Consider the following 6,000-nt stretch of genomic DNA (forward strand, 5'->3'; position numbering starts at 1 on the left):
TTATGATGATCATTTCTCCATACGTAGGTGGGTGTCAACAAAATACTTTCGCATTCCGAAGAGAAAGTTGGTGGTTGAAATTTCGTAAATAGCTCTCGCCGCAAAGAAAACCGCCTTTGTTTCATTGACTACTACCCCAACCATCACATCATATCAGTGACACTCTCACCCATATTGCGCCATAACACGAAAGGAGCTACCCTTCTTTGGACTTTTTCGATGTGCTCCGTCAGTCCTACCTGGTAAGGATTCCATATCGCGCAGCAGTATTCCAGCAGAGGACGGACAAGTGTAATGTGGGCTGTCTCTTTAGTGGGTTTGTCGCATATTCTAAGTGTTCTGCCAACAAAGCGCAGTCTTTGTTTCGCCTTCGCCACAATATTATCTACTGTATGTGGTCTTTCCAATTTAAGTTGCTCATAATTGTAATTTCTAGGTATTTAGTCGAATTGACAGCCCTTAGATTAATGCGTTTATCTTATACGCAAAATACATCGGATTTCTTTTAGTACCCATGTGGATGACCTCGCACTTTTCTTTGTTTGGTGCCAATTGCCACTTTACGCACCATACAGAAATTCTCTTTAGATCATTTTGTAATTGCAATTGATCGTCTGATGATTTTAATAGACGGTAAATTACAGTACCATCTGCAAACAGTCTAAGGGGGCTACTCAGATTATCACCTAGGTCTTTTATTTATATCAGGAAGAGCAGAGGGCCTATGACACTACCTTGCGGATCGCCAGATATCACTTCTGTTCTATTCGATGATTTACCGTCTATCACTATGAACTGTGACCTCTCTGAGAGGAAATCATGCTCGCAATTTGATTAATAGTCGCTTGTGAGGAACGGTATCAGAAGCCTTCTGGAAATCTAGGAATATGGAATCGATCTGAGATTCCTTGTCGACAGCTCTCATTAATTCATGGGAATAAAGAGCTAGCTGTATTGCACAAGAACGATATTTTCTGAATCCGTGTTGATTATGTACCAATAAGTCATTTTCTTCAAGGTGATTCATAATGTTCGAGTACAGTATATCCTCCAAGATCCTGCTGCAAATTGAGGTCAGTGATACGGGTGTGTAATTCAATGGGTTACTCCTATTTCCTTTCATGAATATTGGTGTGACCTGTGCTACTTTCCAGTCTTTAGGAACAGACCTTTCGTCAAGTGAGCGGTTGTATATGATTGCTACGAAAGGCGTTATTGTGTCTGAATACTCTGAAAGGAACGTGATTGGTATACCATCTGGACCGGAAGACTTACTTTTCAAAAGTGATTTGAGTTGTTTTGTGACACCTAAGATATCTAATTTTATGTCACTCATGCTAACAGCTGTTCTGGTTTCGAATTTTGGAATATTTACTTCGTCTTCTTTCGTGAAAGAAAACTGTATTTAGTAACTCCGCTTTAGTGACGCCATCATCGGTAACATTTCCATCGCTGTTGCACAGTGACGGTATTGACTGTTTTTTGCCACTGGTGTACTTTACACGCGACCAGAATCTCTCTGGTTTTCTACCACATTTTGAGACAATTTTTCATTATGGAAACTGTTAAAAGCATCTAGCATTGACGTCCGCGGTAAATTTCGAGCTTCCGTGAAACTTAGCAAGTCTTGGGGATTTTGCGTTCTTCTGAATTTGGCATGCTTTTTTCTTTGTTTCTGCAACAGTGTTCTGACCTGTTTTGTGTACCATGGTGGATCAGTCCCGTCTCTTATTAACTTATGCGGTATGAATCTATCTATTGTTGTCGATACTGTATCTTTGAATTGGAGCCATATCTGGTCTACACTTACATAATTAGCGTGGAAGGCATGGAGACTCTCTCTTAGAAAGGCATCAAGCGAATTTTTATCTGCTGTTATAAGTAGATGGATTTTGCGTTTATTTTTAGTGGTTTTGGTTGATATGGTTTTAAGTCTCACTACAATGACCTTGTATTCACTAATCCCTGTATCCGTCATGACTCTCTCTATTAGATCAGGATTATTTATGGCTAAGAGGTCAAGTGTGTTTTCGTGTGGACTCATGAACTAATCGTTCGAAGTAATTCTAAGAGAAAGCATTTAGTACAATTTCTAAAGGTATTTTCTGTCATCCACCGGCTTTGAACATGTATTTTCGCCAACAGATCGAGGGCAGATTGAAGTCTCCACCAATTATAGCTGTATGAGTGGGGTACTTATTTGTAATGAGACTCAAGTTTTCTTTGAACCGTTCCGCTATTATATCATCTGAGTCGGGGGTTCGGTAGAAGGAGCCAATTATTGTGTTTCTTGAACAGAGTATTCGCTTTTCCATCTGAAATTTACTGCAGAACTGAAATTTGTCTTTCTCCTCTCTCATTCCTATTATCTAGCCCATATTCTACCACAATAATTTATTCTACTCCTTCCCCTAGTACAGCATTCCAGTCCCTAATAACTGTTAGATTGTCGTCTCCCTTTATTTACTGAATTACCCGTTCAGTATCCTCATACATCTTCGTTGCTTCTTCATTTTCGTTATGCATACTCGAACTATCGTTGTTGATGTTGGTTTGTTGTCGATTCTGAGGAGAAGAACCTTATACTGAAGCGCTGACAATAACTCATTCTTTGCCCTTCCTTCCTATTAACAACGAATCCTACTCCCCTTATGCCATTTTCTGCTGATGTTGATATTATCCTATACTCATCTGACCACAATCCTTGTCTTTCGTAGAACGTTATCATTTTATCTGATATTGAATCTTTTCCTTATGGCCAACTCACCGTTGGCTGTGCCCTCCCAATTATCCTAATTGGGGGACTATTCTGGAATCTTTTGCCAATGGAGAGATCATCATGACACTTCTCTATTACAGGCCACATGTCCTGTGGATACACATTGTGTGTCTTTAATGCATTATTTTCCATTGACTTCTGCATCCTCATGGCGTTGATCATTGCTGATTCTTCCGCTTTTAGTGCAGTTTCGCACCCTAGGAACAGCGAATGTCGTGAACGTCTGTCCTCTCCTCCGCTCTCTTTGATAAGGCAGCTGGGAGAACGAGGGTGACTTTTTATACCGGGAGTCGTCGGTCGCCATGGCTGATGATTTTTATTGAAAGCGTAACTTGTGGCGAGGTTCGAATCCGCAACCGAGGATGTTTTTGGTGTGTTGGCAAATGTGCCAACACCTTGTAGATAGAGGAGGCCGAAATGCACGCTATAATCTAACGCAGACGGGCGTGAGGTCTGGAACAGGATACGTTATGAATGCTATAAAGAAAAGTACGTAGCTGCTAGAATACTTAACTTTACTCCATCATTTGTATACAGCATTCTTGATGATGCAAGTGAGACTCTCTATAGAAATGGTTAATGGCGCCTTGCTAGGTCGTAGCCACGGACTTAGCTGAAGGCTATTCTAACTATCTCTCGGCAAATGAGAGAAAGGCTTCGTCAGTGTAGTCGCTAGCAAAGTCGTCGTACAACTGGGGACGAGTGCTAGTACGTCTCTCTAGACCTGCCGTGTGGTGGCGCTTTGTCTGCAATTACTGACTGTGGCGACACGCGGTTCCGACATGTACTAATGGACCGCGGCCGATTTAAAGCTACCACCTAGCAAGTGTGGTGTCTGGCGGTGACACCACAGTTTTGATTAGTTATTAATAACACTACTCCTAGACCACGGATGCAGTGCCTGCCCGCCAGGTGGTCTGGGGTGCCATAGCAGGCCCCTTTGGTTGCCTCCCAAAGGAAGCCTTCTGTTACAGCAGTAAGGTGATGGTATTCTATGTCCCCGTTTGTTGCCCTTCATGGTAAAACATTCTGGGCTTAACATTTCAGCGATATAATGCCCACCTGCAGACTTTTTATTGCTTGTGTTCTCTTGCCGAACTCTACCTTAGCCAGCAAGGTCGCCAGATTTCTCCCCAGTTACGAGGGTCACTCCAAAAGAAATGCACACTATTTTTGTAAAAATACAGTTATCATTCTGCATGTGTGAAAGTTTTACAGTGTGTAGATACATATTTCCTTAGTTCAACCTGTTCCCGTGGGTGGCACCGTCACAGCATGTCTTCAAGATGGCTGCTACACTTGACTTTCGTCAGAAGCAACGTGCTGTCATAGAATTCCTATGCTGTGAAAACAAGACAGTGGGAAACATACACAAGAGGTTGAAAAAGGTGTATGGAGATGCTGCTGTCGTTGGCAGTACAGTTAGTCGGTGGGCAAGCAGGTTATATGATGAAAGCGGGCACAGCAATATTGAGGATTGTCCTCGCAGAGGCAGGTCTCGCACTGCGCACACTCCAGACAATGTGCAGAGAGTTAACGAATTGGTGACCGCTGACAGACGCATCACAGTGAACGCATTTTCACGCTACGTTCGGATAGGGCAGGGAAGTGTTTGCAGAATACTGAAAGTGTTGACGTTAAAAAAGGTTTGTGCCAGGTCGTTTCCCAGGATGTTAACAGTGGCTCACAAAGAAGCAAGGAAAACGGTATGCAGCGAACTTTGGAACAGTACGAGAATGGTGGAGATGAATTTCTTTGAAGAATTGTGACAGGTGATGAAACATGGTTCCATCATTTTTCACCACAGACGAAGAGGCAATCAATGGAGTGGCATCATGCAAATTCACCCAAGGAAAAAAAAAATTCAAAACCACACCTTCTGCTGGAAAACTTATGGCTACGGTGTTTTTCGATTTCGAAAGACTCTTGCTTGTGGACATCATGCCAAGTGGAACCACCATAAATTCTGAGGCATATATGACGACACTGAAGAAACTTCAAGCTCGACTGAGTCATGTTCGACCACATCGGCAAAAGCAGGATGTTTTGCTGTTGCACGACAATGCACGGCCACATGTCAGTCAAAAAACCATGGAACCGATCACAAAACTCGGATGGACAACACTGAAACACCCGCCTTATGTCCTCATCCAGCTCCATGTGGCTATCATCTCTTTGGGAAACTGAAAGACTCTCTTCGTGGAACAAGGTTTGAAGATGATGACTCCCTTGTGCACGCTGCCAAGCAGTGGCTCCAACAGGTTGGTCCAGAATTTTACCGTGCGGGTATACAGGCGCTGGTTCCAAAATGGCGTAAAGCAGTTGAGAGGGATGGAAATTATGTGAATAAATGAAAATATTGTTCCTAAAAGATGTGTCTACGCACTGTAAAACTTCCAAACATGTAGAATAAAAGATGGATTTAAAAAAAATAGTGTGCATTTCTTTTAGAGTGATCCTTGTTGGAACGGTTGGTGCATAATGGGGAGGAATCTCCAATTTGCTTATGATTTTGTCGATCCAACGCGTCAATTGGACAGAATTGGGCACGATATCCCTTAGGAGGACTTCCAAGAACTATATCAATCAATACCAAGCCAATTTACTGCTCGCATAAGGGCTACAGGTGGATCAATGTTTTATTGACTTTCTCAATTTGTGAAGGTATTTCTCTTGAATAAATTATCTAATAGTTCTGAAACTGTAAGCATTTATCTGTCTGTCATTCCCACCGGTTTCAGTCCCATCTAGATAATTCTTTCGTGGTGCCTTTCTTTCATCTTAGAGTGTAGTTTTCCCTGTTGAACGATCCGTCATTGTGCAGTTACTTACCAGGCTGCTACAGTTGGATGCGTTATTTACGGCCGTAGCTTAGATATCACCACAGAATACGCAACCACAATGACTTTCATAGGAATCAGATGAGTTGTGAACCAACGTTAGTGAGCTACCGAAGGACTGCTCATTTAAAGAGCGCCTCTCGTGGCATCAGTGACAACGGAAGTTGTGTAAGTCAGGTTTCTGCCCAGGACATGCAAAGTGTTCGCCCCAGGAAGCCACGTGCTAGCACCGCCGCGGTGCCTCGGGTCACGTGTCCCGCGCGGCCGGCGCTGTCGCCGCGGGTGATTCAATGAGCACGCGCGACCTCGCTGCGGGCCTGTTAAACAGAACACGGTCGACTTGTGCTCGGCCTGCGTGTCCAGTAGGGGAACGCCGCGCCG

Source organism: Schistocerca cancellata, chromosome 7, assembly GCF_023864275.1.
Source record: "Schistocerca cancellata isolate TAMUIC-IGC-003103 chromosome 7, iqSchCanc2.1, whole genome shotgun sequence".
Taxonomy (NCBI): domain Eukaryota; kingdom Metazoa; phylum Arthropoda; class Insecta; order Orthoptera; family Acrididae; genus Schistocerca; species Schistocerca cancellata.